Here is a 22,733-nt window from a genome sequence, read left to right as displayed (position 1 = left end):
GATTCCGCGAACCATAGAGATAGTAGCTAGAGAGGCCGCTCCCTGACACTCCGGCGGCCAATCTGGGATCAGCCATCTGGATGATGGAAGCTGGTTGGCTCACCCCGAGCGTGACAATCCTTACAGAGGCACGGGTTTGCCTCTCTTAGCAAAAATTCACTTGACGTACTTAATTTATGGGAGTAGAATACAGGATATTAGATATAAGTCCTTCCAGCTCCAACTGGTCACCGGTGGACTTTACGCTTTTTCATGCATCTTCTCTACCGCCATTGCCACAATCTAGAGCTTCGTCGCTTCATGTCAACACCCTCTCTTCTCCACTTTATCTTCCACGATACTACCAAAGGAATCTTTCTTTCTTTTTTTTTTTTTTAAGATTTTATTTATTTGACAGAGAGAGACACAGTGAGAGAAGGAACACAAGCAGGGGGAGTGGGAGAGGAAGCAGGCTTCCCGTGGAGCAGGGAGCCCGATGCGGGGCTCGATCGCAGGACCCTGGGATCATAACCTGAGCCGAAGGCAGACGCTTAACAACTGAGCCACCCAGGTGCCCCCAAAGGAATCTTTCTTATCTAGCACCACGTTTCATCCTATCACTTTTCTTAAAAATCTCCATCATCACTCAAGGAGGGAAAGGAAGTGGAGTCAGGCGGAGAAGCGCTGTTGAAATAATTCCAGAACCCTGTGATAATGGATTGAAATGGGGTGATAGCCACTGAGTGGAAATGAAAGGCGTTTGAAGAAGAAATCGCAAGACGTGCTAACATATAAGAGGAAGAGGGAGGAACCGGCAATTTCTACAAAACTCTTGCTACTGAAACTAATGTGGTTTGAAGAAATGGGATTTGGATTAGAAAAAAAAAAACTTGATTAATAGGGGAAATATATCTGGTAAAGTAAAAGACTGGGACTATCCAGGATATAGTTAGAGATCTAAAACTTGGGTTAGGGCTTCGGTTTGGAGACTCGGATTGAAGAGTCATCTGCATATTGTAACAAGGTGAGTCATTAGTGACTTCTGGGAAGAAAGAATAAAGATGGAGGTGGGGCTGAGACTCAAAGGTGTTATTATTTCAAGATGGGCAAAGAAGTTGTATTGCAAAGGATTAAAGAGGAATTAGCTGTAGATAAAATGAAGGGGAAAATATTGGCCACTCGTTCTAGAGGCATGTCAATGAAAAGAGAAGAAATAGGAGAATGGGGTAGTAATGAGAGGAAGCAGCATTGCCAAGCCTTTATATTTTCTTTCTTATATATGCAAGAAGGAATATAACCTATATATGAGTAACAGTAAAATATGTAAATAAGGGCGCCTGGGTGCCTCAGTCGTTAAGCGTCAGCCCTCGGCTCAGGTCATGATCCCAGTGTCCCGGGATGGAGCCCCGCATCGGGCTCCTTGCTCTGCGGGAAGCCTGCTTCTCCCTCTCCCACTCCCCCTGCTTGTGTTCCCTCTCTCGCTGTGTCTCTGTCAAGTAAATAAATAAAATCTTTTAAAAAAATGTAAATTAAATGGACACCCATGTACCCAGCACCCAGTTTAAGAAACATCAAGTGTCTTTTACAATGAGCATTATCTGAAGGCCTTAAGGAAGGAGTAAGTGTCAAAGGCACAGTTAGCAATATATTTATTGCCAAGATTTTTCAGAAGAAGAAATGACTTCCAGGACACAGGTGGAAAAATTAATATAGGAAGAGAGAAAATATTTGTAAATCATATATCTGATTAAAAGTCTAGTATCCACAATATATAAAGAACTCTTACAACTTAACAAGACAACCCAATTTTAAAGGACTTAAACAGACATTTCTCCAAAGAATATATGTTAATAGCTATTAATAAGCATATGAAGTAATGATCAATATCAAAACCAAATGACATGGCACTCAAACTGACTAGAATGGCTATATTCAAAAAAGTGGAAAGTTAAGTGTTTTAGAGGATGTGGAAAAACTACAACCCTCAAACATTGCTAGTAGAAATGTAAATGGTATGGTTGCTATGGAAAATGTTTGGTGGTTCCTCAATGAAGTTAAACATTCAATTACCTTATGACCCAGAAATTCCACTCCTAGATATGTACCCAAAAGAATTGAAAACAGATGTTCACACAAAAACTTACACATGAATATTTATAGCAGCACAATTAAAACCCAAAAGATAGAGACAACCCAAATGCCCATCAACAGAGGAATGAATAAACAGAATGTGACATTTATACAATGGACTATTATTCAGCCATAAAAAGAAATGAAGTACTGATATATAAAGTAGACGAATCTCAAAAACATTATGCTAAGTGGAAGAAACCAGACACAAAAGGTCCACATTGTATAATTTCATTTGTATGAACTCTCCAGAATAGCTAAATCCATTGAGAAAGAAAACAGATTGGTGATTGCCAATGAGGGGGTGGGTAGGAGAGAAATAGGGACAGACTACCTGATGGATATGTGGTGATGAAAATGTTTTGCAACTAGATACAGGTGGTGGTTGCATGACATGGCGAATGCACTAAATAGCATTGAATTCTACATTTTTTTAATTGTACATATTTAAATAGCTGTATTTTATGTAAATTTTCACCTCAATAAAAGAAATTTAAGTTAATTTAGAAGATACCTAGACATAAGTATAGTTATATGATGGTAAAGATGAGGATGGCTGAAAGAGGCTAATCACAATCTTGTTTCAACTTTTTTTCTTTCCTAACTTTCCTAACTTCCTAATTTTTCAAACCTTTTCTTTTTTTTCTTAAAGATTTTATTTACTTGAGAGAGAGAGCATGAGCGAGAGAGCAGAAGCAGAAGGAGCAGCAGAGAGAGAGGGAGAAGCAGGGGTCGATCCCAGAACCTTATGACCTGAGCTGAAGGCCGTTGCTTAACCAACTGAGCCACCCAGGCACCCCTTTCAAACCTTTTCTAACTAACTTGTTGACTTACTCCTTTCTAGGTATTGCTCTACTTCTCCCTCTATGAAATCATACTACAGTATTTTAAACTCCAATTTCTCTAAATGGTTTATTTAGTTCATCTCCTTCCTCTCCCCTTGTCAATAGCAACAAAAGTTTTATGAATAGTAATAGCCCATAGCTACTGTTTTCTCAGTATAGACTTCAAAACTGAAACACATTTATATTTTGTAACTTTGTCTACAATAATATGTATTCCATAATAAATTATTCTGGCATTCTTCTTGGTTAGTCATTATATTTTCCACTTTCTTTTTCTTTTTTTTTTTAAGATTTTATTTATTTATTTAATTGACAGAGAGAGAGAGTGAGAGAGAGAGACAGCGTGAGAGGGAACACAAGCAGGGGGAGTGGGAGAGGGAGAAGCAGGCTTCCAGCTGAGCAGGGAGCCCAATGAGGGGCTCGATCCCAGGACCCTGGGATCATGACCTGAGCCGAAGGCAGTCGCTTAACCAACTGAGCCACCCAGGCGCCCCATATTTTCCACTTTCAACAGTAAAAGTTTCTGTGTTACCTGATAAGTAATATCATATGCCATCTTACAAATTTTTTAAAAATCTACTTTCAAGGTGTAGCATATCCTTTTTTTTCTTCTTTTGTGGTCCTTAAGAGTTTGACTTTAAAAACTTTTTTTTGTTTTGTTTTTTTTTTGTTTTACTTATTTAAGTAATCTCTACACCCCACCTGGGACTTGATCTCATTACTCCAAGATCAAGAGTCATGTGCTCTTCCAACTGAGCCAGCCAGGTCCCCCAACATTAAAACTTTTGACACCATATTATATTACTACAACTGTAGGCATAAATAAAATATCCTGGTACATTCCTATAAATCAGGTGAAACTATTAGCATGATAAAAGATATTCTTTTTTTAATTTTTAAAATTTAAATTCAATTAACATTTAGTATATTATTAGTTTCAGAGGTAGAGTTCAGTGATTCGTCTTTTTTTTTTTTTTAAGTTTTATTTATTTATTTGAGAGAGAGAGAGAGCACAAGTAGGGGGAGCAGCAGAGGGGGAGGGAGAAGCAGACACCCTGCTGAGCAGGGAGTCAGATGTGGGGCTCGATCCCAGGATCCTGAGATCATAACCTGGGCAGATGCTTAACTGACTGAGCCACCCAGGTGCCCCTGATTTATCAGTCTTATATAACCTCCAGTGCTCATTACATCACATGCCCTCCTTAATGTCCATCACCCAGTTACCCTGTCCCCTCATTCCCTCCCCTCCAGCAACCCTTGCTTTGTTTCCTATGATTAAGAGTCTCTTATGGTTTGTCTCCCTCTCTGATTTCGTCTTGTTTTATTTTTTCCTCCCTTCCCCTATGATCCTCTGTTTTGTTTCTTAATTTCCACATATGAGTGAAATCTTACGATAATTGTCTTTCTCTGTCTGATTTCACTTAGTATAATACCTTCTATTTCCATCCACGTCATTGCAAATGGCAAGATTTCTTTTTTGATGGCTGAGTAATATTCCACTGCATAAAAATATACCACATCTTCTTTATCCATTCATCTTCTTTTTTTTTTTAAAGATTTTTAATTTATTTATTTGAGAGAGAGAGAATGAGAGACAGAAAGCATGAGAGGGAGGAGGGTCAGAGGGAGAAGCAGACTCCCCGCTGAGCAGGGAGCCCGATGCAGGGCTCAATCCCGGGACTCCAGGATCACGACCTGAGCCGAAGGCAGTCGCTTAACCAACTGAGCCACCCAGGCGCCCCTATCCATTCATCTTCTGATGGACATCTGGGCTCTTTCCATAGTTTGGCTATTGTGGACATTAATGCTATAAACATTGGGGTGCAGGTGCCCCTTCAGATCACTACATTTGTATCTTTGGGGTAAATACCTAGTAGTGTAATTGCTGGGTCATAGGGTAGCTCTATTTTCAACTTTTTAAGGACCCTCCATACTGTTTTCCAGAGTGGCTGCACCAACTTGCATTCCCACCAACAACGTAAGAGGGTTCTCCCGAGAAAGGATATTCTTAATCTCTCTGTTATAAAATATTAATTAACAGTTAAAGTATGGAAAACTATGAGTATACTTTGGATTTTTACATTTGCTAAGAAAATTTGACTTTAATAGAAATTCTCAAAATACATACAATTTGTCATATTCTACCTGTATGATCCTCCCCTCATTATTGAACAGTAAATATGGTCCCATTATCCCATAATATTATTTTGCCAAAATTGTACTCAAGGAGAGTACAAAGGCCTCAAAAAAAAAGGCCTCAAAACTCTATATCTTTCTTTAATCCTCAACCTTTTTCTTATGTACTGGATTTCCAAAAAGCTTTCAAACATGCTTTAACTTCTATTATGTTAAATCACCACTATCACCACCCACATACTCTTAGAGCAGTGTTTCTCAAACTCACCTGCACATTAGTAACATTTAGGAAATTATAAAAATGCTTATGTCTGGGCACCACCTGAGACCAATTAAGTCAATATCTCTGGAAGAGGAGCCTTACACTGATATTAAAAGCTATTCAAGTAATTCTAATTTACAACCAATGTTGAGAAATACTGGCTTATAGCTACAACCTTATCTCTCTGCTTCCCTGAGCAAGCAAGCTTCTTTAAAAAGCTGTTTACACATTGTGCACACTTAGATGTGATACCATGAAAAAGACACAGTGTGGCTGAGAATGTATAAGCTCAACCTAATCACACAAAAATCATCAAATTTAAAATGAAGAAAATTCTATTTAAAAAAGGAAATGGGGGATTCTTATTCTTCAAAAAAAAATGCCAGTATCATGAAAGACAAAGAAAAGCTGTGGACATAGTTTAGATGAAAGAAGATTAAAACAAAATGACAATTATATGGAATACCTGCCCATAAACTTGACTTTGTACTCAGTAGACAAAAGAAAACAGTCTACAAAGGACACTACTACATCAACCAACACAATTGTCATATGTACAGTAGGTTAAATAAAGGTGTCAGTGTAAATATTGATAGTTACAATTATAATTGATATTTACAATTTATAATTGCTATATCAGTTCTGTAAGAAAATATTTCTATTCTTAGGAAATATGCAGTGGAGTATTTAGGATAAGGGCCATGATATATGTAATTTACCCTCAAAAAATTCAGAAAAAAAATTATTCATGCATACACACACAGAGCTCGTGACAAAGTGAAATGGGATAAAATGTTAGCAGTAGAGAAATCTGGGAAAGATATAGGAGTATTCTTTGTGTTATTTTTGTGTTTGCAACTTTTTCTTTTTTTTTAAGATATTATTTATTTGAGAGAGTAAGTGAGAGAGAGAGAAAGAGCGGGGGGGGGGAGTAGAGGGAGAGCTGAGCAGGGAGCCCAATGTGGGGGCTTAATCCAGGACCCTGAAATCATGAGCTGAGCTGAAGGCAGATGCTTAACTGAGCCACCCAGGTGCCCCTATGTTTGCAACTTTTTCAAAGTTTAAGATCATTTCCAAAAAATGTTTTAAAGATGTCTCCATTTCCTCACCTCCCATTTCCTCACCTCCCATTTACTCTGTTCTAGCTTCTGTACACTATTCTTTACTCTCATTAATGACTTTCTTATTCTTGATCGAGTAGAAAGTTTTAAGTCTCCATCTTGCTTGATCTTTCAACAGCATTTATACTGTTGATCACTCCTTCCATGTTGAAACACTCTTTTCTCTAGCTTTTAACTTTTTGGACGCCTGGGTGGCTCAGTCGTTAAGCATCTGCCTTTGGCTCAGGTCATGATCCCAGAGTCCTGGGATCGAGTCCCGCATTGGGCTCCCTGCTCAGCAGGGAGTCTGCTTCTCCCTCTTCCTCTGCCACTCCGCCCCCCACTTGTGCTCTCTTGCTCTCAAATAAATAAATAAAATCTTTTAAAAAAAAAATAAAAGAGGGCGCCTGGGTGGCTCAGTTGGTTAAGCGACTGCCTTCGGCTCAGGTCATGATCCTGGAGTCCTGGAATCGAGTCCCGCATCGGGCTCCCTGCTCGGCAGGGAGTCTGCTTCTCCCTCTGACCCTCCCCCCTCTCATGCTCTCTCTCTCTCAAATAAATAAATAAAATCTTTAAAAAATAAATAAATAAAAGAAACACTTTTTCCTTAAGGTAGTTTCCATTACTCTATTGTTGCCATAGTCTCTCTGTTTTCCTCTTACCTTTTTGACCACCTTGTCTCAGTTTCTTCCTGGGAAGGCAGGATTTCTTCCTCTTTAATGAAATTTCTTAACAGAATAAGTCTGAAGCCTCTTCTCTTCTCACTCAACCCTCTGTACTCCAGGCAATCTCATTAATTCTCATGATTTAGATGATCATCTATAAACTGATGACTAGAATTTAACCTACCGCTCCTACATTACAATCCAAATATATGACATTTCCATACAGATATTTCTAAGCATCATAAACATAACATGACTAAAATGAGTCTCTCCTGGTTTTCTTCCATCGTTTTCTATCTTTTTATGTACCACCACCATCCACTCAGTCACTCTAGATCTGACATGCTGTCTACCCAACATTTCTGCTTGCTGGTGTCAAAGCCACCTAAAACCTAATATGTACAAGACTAAATTCATAATCGCCTCCTTTAAATCTATTCTTATTATAATAATCTATATCTTACTGAATAACAGTACTGTACATCTAGTTGCACAAACCTATAACCCAAGAGTCATCCTTGATACTTCTCTCTTTCTTATCCCCTTAGCCAAGTATAGTGGGTTCAACTGTGTCCTCCCAAGAGATATGTCCAGGTCCTAACCCCTAGTACCTGTGAATGTGACTATTTAAAAAAGGATCTTTGCAGATGTAATTAAGGTAAGGCTCTTAACATGCGATCATCCTAGATTAGACTTCTCCCTCTCCTCATAGAGCTAATAAATAGATATGATGGGTGTCCTTTAAAAAGACAGAAAAAAAAAAGACACATAGAGACATGGGGAAGAAGGCCATGTGAAGATGGAGGTAGATATTGGAGTGACATGTCTACCAGCCAAGGAACACAAAGAATTACTTACAGCTAGGGGCACCTGGGTAGTTCAGTGGGTTGAATGTCCAACTCTTGATTTTGGCTCAGGATCGTGGGATCAAGCCCTGCCTCAGGCTCCATGCTCAGCAGGGAGTCACTTGAGATCCCCTCCCCACTGTGCATGCTCTCTCTCTAATAAATAAGTAAATAAATCTTAAAAAAAAAAAAAAAGGAATTGCTAACAGCTACCATAAGTTAGGAGAGTAGTATGAAGTGAATTCTCCCTCAGAGCCTTCAGAAAAAATCAATCCTGCCAACACCTTGATTTCATATTTCTGGTCTGCAGAACTGTGACAGAATGAATATCTGTTGTTTTAAGCTACCTAAGTTTTGGTAATTTGTTATCACAGCCCTAGGAAGCTAATACACAAAGAAGTTACTGAAGTCTGTCTTTTTTATCTCCTATGTGTCTTGTATTTTTTATATAAAATGTTTTTATTTTTCTTTTTAAAAATATAATACGGTGTTATCAACTGTAGTCATCATTTGGTTTATGTTAGATCCTCTGAAATTGGATAGCTGAAAGATCCTTACACACTTTCAGCTATAATATGAATAAAGTCTGAGGATCTAATGTAAATATCTTTTTTTTTTTAATTTTTTTTTCAAGATTTTATTTATTTATTTGAGAGAGAGAGAATGAGAGACAGAGAGCATGAGAGCTCCGGAGGAGGGTCAGAGGGAGAAGCAGGTTCCCCGCTGAGCAGGGAGCCCGATGCGGTACTCGATCCAGGGACTCCAGGATCATGACCTGAGCCGAAGGCAGTCGCTTAACCAACTGAGCTACCCAGGCGCCCTAATGTAAATATCTTTTAAATTTATTCACTTCACACTATATCCACCTACCCGGACTAAATTGCCATCATCTTTTCCTGGGTGACAGAATTAACTTCCAGCTGGTCTCCCCACATTCATTTGGGGGCACATCCAAACAATTCTCCATGGCTGCAGCCAAAGTACTTTTTTATGAACACAAATCTGATCATGTCACTGCCCTGCTTTTTTAGTGAACCTCATGTTAACCTTTCAACCTTTTATTTATTTTTTTAAAAATATTTTATTTATTTATTTGACAGAGAGAGACACAGCAAGAGAGGGGACACAAGCAGGGGCTGAGGGAGAGGGAGAACCAGACTCCCTGCTGAGCAAGGAGCCTGATGCAGGGCTCAATCCCAGGACCCCGGGATCATGACCTGAGCCGAAGGCAGACGCTTAACGACTGAGCCACCCAGGCGACCCCCTTTCGACCTTTTAAAATAAACATTTCTTCCTCAATTTTTATTGCCCTATTGTCTCCATTTTTTTTTTTCTCCTACATTTTTGGCTATATTTTTCTGAGTATACTTAGGGAGGGTTCTTCTTCCTTAATCTAAATGCAACGGCTTCCTATTCTCTTAAGACCAAAGACAAACTCTTTTCTCATGACCTACAAAGCTCTTCACAGTCTATGTACCTATCTAGCCTCCTCTCCCTCTTCTCTCCCCAAAATCCCCGGGCTTTAGTCATACTGATCTTCTTTTCATCCCAGCTACTACAAAACTTCTTCTGCAAGCTCATATATCTAGGTTGTTCTGCATAATGACCTGGGATTTTTGTTATACTAACTTTTACCTGTCTCTCCAGCCTCATTTCTCATTTCTCTTCTCCCCACTCTTCATGTTTCAGATACATTGCTCTTTTCTCTGTTTCTGAAATTATGTGCAAAGCCCCCTCTCCCTAAGGGTCTTCATGTATGTTGGTCCCCCTGCCTAGAGAGGTCTCTTCCCCACCTTGATGACCTGGGCTAACTCCTACTCTTTCTTCAGGACTCAGTTTGTCTGTCTGTCTATTATTTTTTAAATAGGTTCCACGCCCAGCATGAGTCTAACGTGGGGCCTGAACTCACGACCCTGAGATCAAGAGTTGGCTACTTAACTGACTGAGCCACCCAGGTGCCCCCAGGATTCAGTTTTAATGTTACCTCCCCAGAGAACTCTTCTCTGACTTTCCATCTAATTGATTAGACTTGAGTTATATGCTTTCAAAGCACCTTTTTTCTTTGTAGCCACTGTCAACAGCTCCAATCTTATAGCATTCTGGACTGGCATTTGTATACACACACATAAATAAATAAATTTTTTTTTTCTTTTTTAAAGATTTTTTTTTTTTTAATTTGACAGAGAGACACAGTGAGAGGGAACACAAGCGGGGGAGTGGGAGAGGGGGAGAAGCAGGCTTCCTGCGGAGCAGGGAGCCCAATGCGGGGCTCCATCCCAGGACCCTGGGATCATGACCTGAGCCGAAGGCAGACACTTAACTACTGAGCCACCCAGGCGCCCCGATAAATAAAATCTTTTTAAAAAAAATACATATCTAGTACCCAGGAAATTCCCAACTCAATAGATTAAGCATATCTATAATCCTCAAGGCCATTGTTCAGAAACTGCCTGAGGCTGATTCCTATTTATACTCTTCAATGCATACAATTTCATGTTCATGGATAAATATTTAACCTAAAGATGACTTGTGTTGTATGAGTAGGCACTAGTGAGATCTAAAATAACCATAGGTTATCCTTAGTATATACTGATCTGAAAGCTTTGATGAGCTTATGAGGTTTGATGATAAACTGATTAAACAAAAATGTGGTCAATATGTTCATCTGGAAATCCACTGAGAAGACTCAGAATAAATTTGATATCAAAATCTAAAAGAAAGTTCTGTAAAGCAATGATAATGAACAACCTTCTATGGGACCATGTGACTTGGATTGGCACTGAAATCATCTTCAATGTCCACAAATGGTTTAAATTCCATGCATGCCTGGTAAAGCCTCAGCTGGTAACAGGGGGTGAGTAAGTCTACGATTGTGGATTATAGCTAGATAACAAGTATTGAAAGGATGTTTATTACAGATTAACTCAGCAGGATAAGTTACGTGTGGGAAATAAATGATAGTAAAATCACAAAGCAGCTGCTGTTTGGTAAGCCACAGAGGGACAGCCACAAACCAAGAGACAGATGAAATGCTTTAGAAATGCACACTGATCTGGAAAAGCAAACTGATGGCACATATTAAGAGGCACTGTAATCCTACTCCTGGGAATCTATCATAAGGAAAATCATTCAAAAGAATAAAATAAAAGCTATACAAAGCTGCTTATAGCAACATATTTAATAGTTAAAAATTAAAAATTACTGAAATTGTCGGGGTGCCTGGGTGGCTCAGTCAGTTAAGCATCTGCCTTCGGCCCAGGTCATGGTCTCAGGGTCCTGGGATTGAGCCCCCACGTCTGGCTCCCTGCACAGTGGGGAGCCTGCTTCTCCTTCTCCCTCTGCCCCTCCCCCTGCTTGTGCTCTCTCTCGCTCTCTCTCAAATAAATAAATAAAATCTTTAAAAAGAATTACTGAAATTGTCAGTAATACAGGAAGTGTAGGAAAATCTAGTATATCAGTGAAATAGGCAGATGATTAAAATGATAAAAATGCAGACATATGGATAAATTTTACAAAGTAATATTAAATAAAAGGTAGAGATATACAATTACATATCATAATGACAGTGATGTATAAAACTGCATTTCTAGCTTGATAAGGCCACAAAGGATAGACATGAAAGAAGACTAATGGAGGTTTTTAAAATTTTTATACCTTCCTTTTTATGAAATTTAAAAAATTGATTCAGTGGTAACCCTCTACAAGAATGCTCTTGAAATTGTTTCCATATACATGCCATAGCTATGAGTTATGACAAAACAAGAGTTGCAAATATTTTTTATGCTACAGGAGGGCATTCAGTTACATTTGGAAGAAAAAGCATCTATAAGCATTTATTGAGGGGCATCTGGTTAAGTGGCTCAGTCTGTTAGGTGAGGGACTCATGATTTCTGCTTGGGTCATGATCTCGGGGGCATGAGATCAAGACCTGCATTAGCAGGAAGTATGCTTGAAGTTCTGCTTCAGATTCTGCTTGAGATTCCCTCTGCCCCTCCTCTCTCTCTCTCCCCCTCATAAAGAGGAGAGCTTTTTAAAAAAAGCTATTGACAGACTCACAAAAACAGTGACAGGTTCTGCAAATAGTTGCTACTGCTATAATCAAATGAGAGTTTTTGCATAAATTCGGCATAAGGAGGACTAAATTTGTCAAGTGTTAGTATTTTCAGAAATGTTTGGGGCCAGACTTGGAGTAGATTAAATATTTCCCTTTATATTTCAATGATGTCTTTATTTTTATTACCAAAGTATAATAGGAAGCCATTTTATAATAGAAAAGAATAAAGAAAACAAATTTTTAGGTATTTTTAAGCTATTCTTAACGATTTCAAATTACTTCTCTTTGACTAGTAATGAAGCTGAACCTGTCCCACACCTCACCCCTCTCCCATATTACTCAGCCATTTACATTGCTTTCTTCTTTTTTTTTTTTTTGCGACTAAGTCAAAAATTTATTTGGTCCAACCTATTTCCAGTCCACTTTAGTGACTAGATAATCCTAAGAAATATTTGTGAATTGAAAGGGGACCATGGAGAAGTGTATAAATTATGAGCTGAAAGATAATCTTACAGTGCTTTATTTATTTAAGATTTTATTTATTCATTCATGAGAGACAGAGAGAGAGAGAGAGAGAGGCAGAAGCAGGCTCCCAAGGAGCAGGGAGCCCGATGCGGGACTCGATCCCAGGACCCTGGGATCATGACCTGAGCCGAAGGCAGACCCTTAACCATCTGAGCCACCCAGGCACCCTACAGTGCTTTAAATGTTTAAGGAAAGACAACAGAAATCTCCTTTAGAAGATACGATTATCTTTAGGATATAAGTGTATGTTGTGAATTCCTGAAGGGAATGTGGTCAACTAAATCTGTGTCTAGGCTACTGGGGGAGAATAGTACCCTGGTGGCTTGCTCACAATGGGTATGTGAAGGATAAAAGGGATAGAAGAGAAAAAAGAATTGAATAGAAGAATCCAGGATGCACTGTTAGAAAGCAGTAGGGATAAAGTAACCATAGAACAGAAAACCTCCGATATCTGGAACTATCCTGGAGACCCAGCCGGCATGACTTAGTCAAATCAAGTGCACATGTAACCTATGACCCAGCAATTCCACTCCTGGTTATACCCTTCAAATGAATTTTCTCAGAGATCCCTAAGAGGACATGGTAGAGGATGCTCATTAAAGTGTGTGATTGTTGTTGTTTGAGGTGGAAAGGAATTGGAGAGAGTCCAGTTGGAGTAAATGTATAATAAGTGGTAGATGAACCATGATGGAGAACAATGCAACAATTTGTAACAACAGATTAGATACACAGAGCAACCTGGATGGATATTAAAAACATAGTGTCAGGGCACCTGGGTGGCTCAGTTGGTTAAGCGGTTACAGTTACAAGTCTGCCTTTGGCTCAGGTCATGATCTGAGTCCTGGGATTGAGCCCTGTGTCAGGCTCCTTGCTCAGCTGGGAGCCTGCTCCTCCCTCCAGCTTATGTTCTTTCTCTCTCTCTCTCAAATAAATAAATAAATCTTAAAATAAAAAAACCATAGTGTCCAGTGGAAAAAGAAAGGAGAACAATACAGTGTCATTTACATAAATTAAAAATACCTATACATAAAACAGAAATGTATCCTTTTTACAAGAACACAAATAAATTTTTAGAATCTATGTTAAATGTGTTAAAATCGTTGTCTATGGAAGAGAGAAAGGAATTGCTGAAAGGAAATAAAACTGAATATAGTACCGAATAAAAAATGCAGCTGAGAGTCTTTGCATGAATAAATGATGATAATGTTTTAAGAACTGAGGAAGTTGTTAATGATCCTCTGCATTCAAGGGGAAAGAAGGAAAAGGAAGAAGGAAGCAAGAAAGAGAGAGGAAGAAAGCAAGCAAGCAGGAAACTCTGACCAGTAATAAACCTGTGCTTCCTTTGATCACAGGGCTTTGTGCATGCTGTTCCATCTGCTAGAAATTATAATCACTCCCCACACCCCCTACCAGAATTACCTATTTTCTTCAGATCTCAAGTCATCATTCCTTCAGGAAAAGCTTTCAGTGACCTCCCTGACAAGGCCACATCCTGCTATTATGATAGGTCCTAACACTTAATACTTTGACACTAATTACAACTAAAATTATAGAATTTGAAAACTTCACATTGGTTAGTGTGATTCTTTAATATCTGCTTTCTGCTAGCAGACCACATACTCAACTAGGGCGGGGATGGTATCATATTCTTTTCCTCAGCCCCTGACATAGTGGTTGATATAGAACAAGTGGCCAATTTATATTTGTTGGATAAGTGAATTAATAAAAGGATAAATGAATGAACTGAGAAGAATCAAGATAGGAAAGGAGAGTAAAAAGTGGAAGGACTGTGCAAGAAGCCTCAGAGAAGTTCTTGAAAATATTTGCCAAAAAGAAGGAGGGAATGTTTCTTAAGTTTACCACACCTTTTCCATGCCAGGTGTTATATATACATATTTCACTCACAGGCATTGTTACCTCCGTTTTAAAAATTAGTAAAAACGAAGTCTGTCTGACCTCCATGTTTGTGCTTTTTTCCATGTATCATTGAGGATGTGGAGATGAAAATTGTAGGAAATAAGAATATTCACCACAAACATTGACTAGGAGGGAAAGGAAAGAAGAGACGGAGAGAAAGCAAGTGTTTAGCAGCAATGACCACCGAAACAGTACTTCTGACCTAAAACCAAAAGTAATCTACTGGAAACAGCTCACCCTTTGGATGGAGAGTAAGAGTAGGCCAAAATAGGGGTGCCTGGGTGGCTCAGTCAGTTTCGGCTCTTGGTTTCAGCTCAGGTCGTGATCTCAGGGACATGGGATCAAGCCCAGTGTTCAGCCCCACATCAGGCTCTGTGCTGAGTGTGGAGTCTGCTTGAGATTCCCTCTCTCTCCTCCTCTCCCTCCCCCTCTGCCCCTCTCCCTGCTGGCTCTCTTTCTCCCTCTCTGAAATAAATGAATAAAATCTTAAAAAAAAAAAGAAGGCGGCCAAAATAATATGCACTATAATCCTGAAATTTTAAATCTAGATGCATGGGTCTCACACTGAAGCCTTTAGGGACCTGATGGATAGTAGACAAGGAAGTAGTGGGGAACAAGAGAATGCATACTGAGTGTGTGCCCCACCTAAAGGCATTCAGAAATCAATTAAATATATCACACACACACACACACAGGCACAGTTTTAACCAAACACAATAATTCCACTGGCAGAGTGTGGGTCATGGGCCTCAAAGAGTTTATGCCTCTGTGATTGCTCTAAATTCTAGAGAAAAGAGCTGACCATGGCAAAAAACAAACAAACAAAAACAAAAATCAAAAAACAAAAACAAAGGTAATAGAAAACATTATTCTAAACCATAGTATTCAAAATTTACAATAATCAAATGGGGTACATGAGTCTATTCTTAGGATTCATCTTAATTCATCAGTTAAATTTAACTCAACAAACCAGTAAATATTATTTGTAGATAAAAAATAATGACCCAGGTGTCAAGGGTTACCCATGACATCTCTGTACTTCCTTATTTCTCAGTTCAGATCCTACGAAGTTTCAAGAATGGGCAGTCACATGGTTACAAAATAACCTCTCTCCTCTGCTCAGAAGAAAATCAGTCCCTCATTTTGTCCATGAATTACATCTCACCTCAGGAACATTCAGCTTTAAACTATCATAGTCTTATAGTGTCCTGTGTTCAAAAAATGTGTCTTGCCTACCTACACAAAAAGTCCAATTTCTTTAGTCCCGACTGACAGGAAAATAATTTGTGTTTGAATTTCAGTGCCCACTCAGGTCCTAATAAAGATGCTCAATAAATGTTCACTGAACCCAACACTGATTTTTTTATTTATTTTAGGGCACCTGGGTGGCTCAGTGGGTTAAGCGACTGCCTTCGGCTCAGGTCACGATCCTGGAGTCCCAGGATCGAGTCCCGCATTAGGCTCCCTGCTCAGCAGGGGGGTCTGCTTCTCCCTCTGACCCTACCCCCTCTTATGCTCTCTCTCTCTCAAATAAATAAAGTCTTTATTTATTTGAGAGAGAGTGAGAGTGAGAGAAAGAGCATGAGTGGGAGGAGAGACAGGAGGAGAGAGAGAGAGAATCTCAAGCAGACTCCCTGCTGAGCATGGAGTCCCATGCTCCCAGGACCCTGAGATCATGACCTGAGCTGAAATCAAGAGTTTTTTTCCTCTTGGTTCCTTCACATGGTCTTACCTCTGAACCTGTATCCTAATCTCCTCTTCTTATAAGGACCCCTATTTTTATAAGGATCAGGGCCTACCCTAATGACCTCATTTGATCTCTTTAAAGAACCCATCTCTAAGTATAGTAACATTCTGAGGTACTAGGGGTAGGATTTCAATAATATGAACTGGGGGGGGGGCACAATTCAGCCCATAACAGGATTAAAGAATCAGTGTTTTCAATTCCCGCCCCAAGTGATTCCAATGTGCAGCTATATTTGAGAGTCAGTGCCCCAGGTAGGAATCTCAAACATGGCTGTATTAGAGTCACCTGGGTAGCTTAAGAAGAGTAAAAAAACACCAATGCTTAGGCATCACCCTCAGAGATTTGATTTTAACTGTGTGGGATGGGGTATTGTTAGTCTCCCAAAGTTCCCAGGTGACTTAAATAGGTAGCCAGGTCTGAACACCACTATATGACTAGATCTTAAAAGGCATTAGAGCTTTCCCCTTGCTCTCTTGGATAACTTGCTTTGGGGGAAACAAGCTGCTATGTCATGAAGATACTGACGCAGTCCTAAGGAGATGTCCACATAGTGAGAAACTGAAGCTTCCTGCCAACAGCCAGTAAGGAACTGAGGCATTTTGCCAAGAACCATATGAGTGAGCCATCTTAGGAGTTAATCCTGGAGCCTCAGTAAAGTCTTCAAATGAGTGCAGCCTTAACCAACACGCAGACTTCAACTTCCAGAACCAGAACTATTCTGCTGAGCCACTCCTAAATTGCAAACCCACAGAAACTGTGAAATAATAAATGTTTATCGTTTTGAGTTGCCAAGTTTTAGGGTAACTTATTAAGCAGAAATAGGTAACTCATATGCCCACTAAAACTATAACTCTATTATGATATAAATAGACATCCTTAAATTATGTTTAAAAACTAGCTACTTTATAGGAGCCTGTCCCTTCCAGTTACATCCTTCCCCTCCTTCATGTCCCATTTTTGCTACCTCCAGAAGCCACCAATTTCCTTTTTTTCTGGGTGTTAAAAGGTCCCAAATAGAATATTAAAAAGCCTCTTTTGCCCCTAATGGGCCCAAGAAAGAGATTCCTTAGGGGCAGATCTTTTATCTTCTTTCTGGAGTGACAGTTGTAGGAGGAGATATTTTAGATCATCCAGGCCTCTCAAAATTCTATTCATAAATGTCCACTTATTTCATTTATGTATCCATTTATTCACCCAAGGGGATTTTAGCAGCAGCAACTTGGAAAAGAAAAGCAATCAGAAACTTAAATGCCACATAAGCAGGCCTTCTGTGTGTATGTGGTAAGCCCATGAATGAAGTATTTCCAAACTCCTAACCAGAGGAAGGACTTGAGCTTTGGTGATAGGTGTAAGAGGAGAATATTAGAATAAGCAGGGGCATGTTGTGGGAGGTGTGAGATGACCTACATGTTACTTTAGATATTAGTTTCACTCTATAGTCCCTTCCCTGCTCAGGGATACTTCCCAGCAGCTTTAGAATAGAGGTCTAGAGACAAAGTGTCCTTGTTTTACAGAACATTCTTTCATAGAGAGCTCCTAGCAGAGTCTGGTACAGGGAGGGGAGAGAGGAACGGTTGCTGCCAAAGGGACTATCAGAAACTGTACATGACATTGTGCATGGAATCTACTTCCCCTTGCCTAGAGATTTTGGAAAGCCATGAATAAATAATAGCTCTGAACAACTAATACAAGAAAGAAGAAATGTCATGTGTTATAAGTTTAATTTATCAACAAAAATCCTAAGTAGAAAATAACATGTATCAAAACCCTAGGAAGATCCTCTTTAATTTTTTCCTGTTCTATAATATAGCAGATTAGGAAAATGAGTTTAAGGCATTTGATCCCCTTTGCTGAAAAAGCACTCCGGTGGAGCTAGCATTTTATTACATTTCCCACCTGGAGAAATGCAGACTTTGTTACAATATACCTAATCCTCAGATTCATTAACTTTAAAATGGAGCTAATATTTATCTCATAAGGTTATTGAGGATAAAATGAAATAATTTGTACTAAGGGAAACATAAAAAGTGCTTAATAAGTGATAAGTCTTAGGTTGGGGTCCTCGAATTTGACCCTGAGTCAAGGTCTTATGGGTTGAATTTTGTGCCCCCCCCATAAAATGATAAAATCTTAACCCTCAGTACCTATGGATGTGACCTTATTTGGAAATAGGGGTTGTGCAGAGGTAATCAAGTTGAGATGAGGTCATTAGCGTGATTCCCTTAACCCATTATGAGGGGAAGACAGCCATATGAAGACATAGACACAGGGAGAATGCTATGTAAGGATGGAGGCAGAGATTGAAGTCTTGCACTCACAAGCTGAAGAATTCCTAGGACTTTTAGCTAAAAGTCACCAGAAGCTAGGAGAGTAGCATGGAAGAGATTCTCCTTCAGATCCCTAAAAAGGAACCGACTGTGCCAACACCTTTATTTCTAACTTTCAGCCTCCAGACTGCGAGAGAATAAATTTGTTACATCACGCAACTGTGGTACTTTTTATGGCAGCCCCAGGAAACTAATACACAAGAATCTCAGTGCAAGCGGTTTATTTCAAAGAAGAGTCCAGAAACCATTGATAGAAGGGTGGGGAAGTGAGACTGGGAAGAGAAGGACAGTGAGAGAGTGGGCTGATGAGTAGGTTAGCTTTGTAGGTGGAGTTCATTCCTTCTGTGGATCTCTGGGAGACAATGTAGAAGATGCCTCAGAGTCATCCTACTTCTGTGGAATGAGGACACTGGCATACCGATCAGTAAAATATTGGTGTTTTAGTTTTTGATGGTTGTTGTGACAAATTGTCACAAATTTGATGGTTGAAAACAACAGAAATTTATTTTAAATTTTTTTTTTTTTTTTAGGAATCTCTACACCCAATGTAGGGCTTGAACCTACACCTCTGAGATCCAGAGTCACATGTTCTACCTGAACCAGTCAGGTGCCCACAAAATTCATTCTCTCACAAGTTGAGAGGTAAGAAATCAGAAATCATTATCACTGAAATCAAGCTGTCAGCAGGGTTGTGCTCCCTCCCAAGAATCTAGGGGATAATCTGTCCCTTGCCTCTTCCCCTTTCTGGTGCTGGGGCATTTCTTGATTTGTGGCTACATCACTACAATCTCTGCTCTGTAGTCACATTGCCTCCTCCTCTTCTATCTGTGAAATCTCCCTCCTCCTAGCTCATACACAGACACATGTAATTCCATTTAGGGCCTACCTGGATAGTCCAGGATAATCTCCCCATCTCAAGATCCTTAATCACACCTTTAGCCATCTGAGGTAATATTCACAGGCTTTAGGGATTAGGGCCCAATATCTGGGGAGGACATTTTTCAGCCTACCACAATTGGTATATTTATCCTTCAACTTCAATTTATCACTGCAAAGGCTGCTCTCAGGAGTGAAAATTCTTTGGCACTTCTGGCCTGCTTTGCAGGGTTTGTGAAAAAGTCTTCAAGTGAAAAGTTGCAAACACTGTAGAGGACTTTTTTCTGCATGTGTGTAATAAGTGCTGAAAGGATGTTGATGGGATACCAACAACATCTGCTATATTATTATTTTTTGGCATCAGTCTTTTGTTTACAATTTTAATTCCATAATTAATCATTATGGTTATTAGTTATTTTAAGCTAATTTCCTGATGGGTCACAATAAAAATTATTTACATTACCTGTGTGATCTTGCTCAGAAAATATTATCCCATCTCTACGAACTTTGTCCTTTCTATAAGGGTCCATTTAAGTATTCATTGCTCTGTCATTTCTTCCCAAGCTTTTCTTTCTCTTTTAGCACCTATAAATATTTTTTTAAAAAATAGAAGAGAGAGAGCACAAGCAGGGAGAGCGCCAGGCAGAGGGAGAAGCCGGTGTGCACGCAGAGCAGGGAGCCAGATATGGGGCTCTATCCCAGGACCCTGGGATCATGACCTGAGTCGAAGGCAGATGCTTAACTGAGCCACCCAGGTGCCCCTACAAACTCTTCTATTAATCTCTATTTGGTCATGCATAATTATCTTTCTCAACTATATATACTTTTTTTTTTTTAAGATTTTATTTGTATGATAGAGACACAGCGAGAGAGGGAACACAAGCAGGGCAAGTGGGAGAGGGAGAAGCAGGCTTCCTGCTGAGCAGGGAGCCCGATGCGGGGCTCGATCCCAGGACCCTGGGATCATGACCTAAGCCAAAGGCCCACGCTTAACCGACTGAGCCACCCAGGCACCCTATATATACATTTTTCTCAACTATATTTTGACGTTGCTAAAGGAAGAGGCCATGATACATATATTTTCAAATTCTTGATGTCTGAATTTTGGAGATTTACATTTATAATCTGGCACCATTTAGTAATTTCTCATTAGGAAATATGACATCTCCTTTGAGCTTATTATGTGCTTTTAGTTTCAAGGTCCCTTGTTACAACTTATATGAATTATCTTGTGGGACAGGAACACCAGAAGCCTTATTGTTCCCTGCCTATTTAGTGACATTTTTCAAATCAGTTTATTATAGAGAATGGCCAAGAAAGCCCTAGCTTGTGTCCCAAGATTTCTGGAATACTGGGATTCTAGCTGTGGGTAAATGAATGAAATAGGAAATCTTGGAAGAGGCCCAAGTAAAGAAAATAGTTTGCTTTTGAACATGGTGACTTGAAGTTCTATGGTAACTATGTGGAGATGTCCTGAAGGAGGTAGCTGTAAAATGGAAGCTTGGAGGGAAAGGTATGGACTGGACAAAGGATTTGGAAATCTTTCTGCAATATGTAGATGGATGAGATCACACTGGAAGAGCAGGTAGAATCAGAAGTAGAAAGGTGGGCCCAGACCAGAACCCTGAAAATCACCTACATTAAAGAGGCATGAGGAAGAAGGAATGCAGGTGGGACAAGAACCCAGGGAAGAGCCAAGGACACTGACACTGTAATGTAAGAAAGAAGAAATGTGTAGCATCAAATGTAGTGGAGAAATCTAGTGAGGTTAAAAAGAAAAAAAAAGTAAAAAGAAATGATATAGCTTAGTGCACACTTAAAAAAGAAAAACATTTTGGAGATTCTTAGTGACCCCAATGAGAGCGACAGTGGAATGTTACGGGCAGACCCAGATGGGTTCTTAATAGACTCATAGGAATCTCTGAGTACAATCCCTGCGAAGCTAGTTTGGGGTAGCCCAGGGACACTTAGCCCAAGTGTTCAGGAAAGCTCTGGAGGATCCAAGAGGACCTTGAAATCACGCTGTCAGCAGGGTTTAGAACTCAAAGTTTAGAACCCAAACTGAGGAGTGCCTGGGTGGCTCAGTAAGTTGGGCGTCTGCCTTCGGCTTGGGTCATGATCTCGGGGTCCTGGGATCGAACCCCGCATAGGACTCCCTGCTCAGCAGGGGAGTCTGTTTCTCCCTCTGCCTCTGTCCCCATGTTCATGCTCTCTCTCTCTCTCTCAAATAAATAAAATCTTAAAAACAAACAAACAAGAACCCAAACTGAGTTTAGCAGTGGGTTGAGCTAATGGGAAATGACACAAAGCTGGAGACCATAGATTTGAGAAACCATTAAGATTAAATTAGTAGGAATCTTGTAAACTTCTATTTTTAAGTTTGTGTTCAAATAACAGATTGTTCAAATTCAAGATGGGAGGGATTTAGCTTGGCAACAATTGCTTAAAAATGATCTAGGGATTCAAGCTGATTATAAACTTAACATGGGCCAAGCATATGATTTAATTCCTCAATAAAATAGCACAAACTTGGGCTGTGATAATAGAAAAGAGGAAGTGGAGACACCAGAATACTAGTTTTTTTTTTTTTGGAAATAAGGACAAGTAGGAAAGGAGGAAAATGAAACAGCAATTAAAAGTAGATAGAGTCAGGGGGTGCCTGGGTGGCTTAGTTTGTTAAGCGTCTGCCTTCAGCTCAGGTCATGATCCCGGGGTCCTGGGATCGAGTCCTGCATCGGACAGGGAGCCTGCTTCTCCCTCTCCTCTGCCTCTCCCCCCCACTCATTTTCTCTCTCTCTCTCTCTCAAATAAATAAATAAAAATTAAAAAAAGATAAGTCATTAGAAAGAAAATTATGGAAGAGACTTGAATGTGCTAATAGGTTGAGGGGAAGTATCCACTGGAGAGGGAAAACAGAGAAGGGTTAATTAGTGATACAGGCGTCCTGATAAAGTTGAGAGAAAAACCGAAGTGGGGATGCCTCATCCTTGGAGAGACTGGAGGGAAGGCTGGAAGGATGGGAGTGACCAAAGATAAGATAGCTGTTTGGGAAGGGATTGTTAGGCACTTGGGAAGAGCACAGGCCGTTTGTTTGATGAAGTAATACTCCAGTGGGACAGGCTCTGCTGTTTCTGACAGTGTGTGTGTGGAAGGAGAGAGCACAACGGGGGAAACTGGTGAACTTGGAAGGGAGGGAAAGAATTCCAGACAAAATGGGATTCTTGGTCTCTGAAGTGGAACCCAGAAATTGGCAGTTTTCTTCTCAATCTATTTAACACTAACACCCACCAGGGAGCTCAGACTTCTGAGCCTGTCTCTCCTGGCT

General features: G+C 39.8%; 1 protein-coding gene across 2 annotated transcripts in view; it reads right to left on the bottom strand.

The window, feature by feature from the left end:
- Positions 1 to 22,733, bottom strand: part of TBC1D12 (TBC1 domain family member 12) — a 122,327-nt gene that overhangs the window by 98,625 nt on the left and 969 nt on the right. The window lies entirely within an intron of this gene.

Source organism: Mirounga angustirostris, unplaced genomic scaffold (assembly GCF_029215605.1).
Source record: "Mirounga angustirostris isolate CCGP_5_RB_7025 unplaced genomic scaffold, mMirAng1.0.hap1 SCAF_6, whole genome shotgun sequence".
Taxonomy (NCBI): domain Eukaryota; kingdom Metazoa; phylum Chordata; class Mammalia; order Carnivora; family Phocidae; genus Mirounga; species Mirounga angustirostris.
Note: the sequence above shows the minus strand (reverse complement) of the source record. Positions and strands in the feature narration are given on the sequence as shown.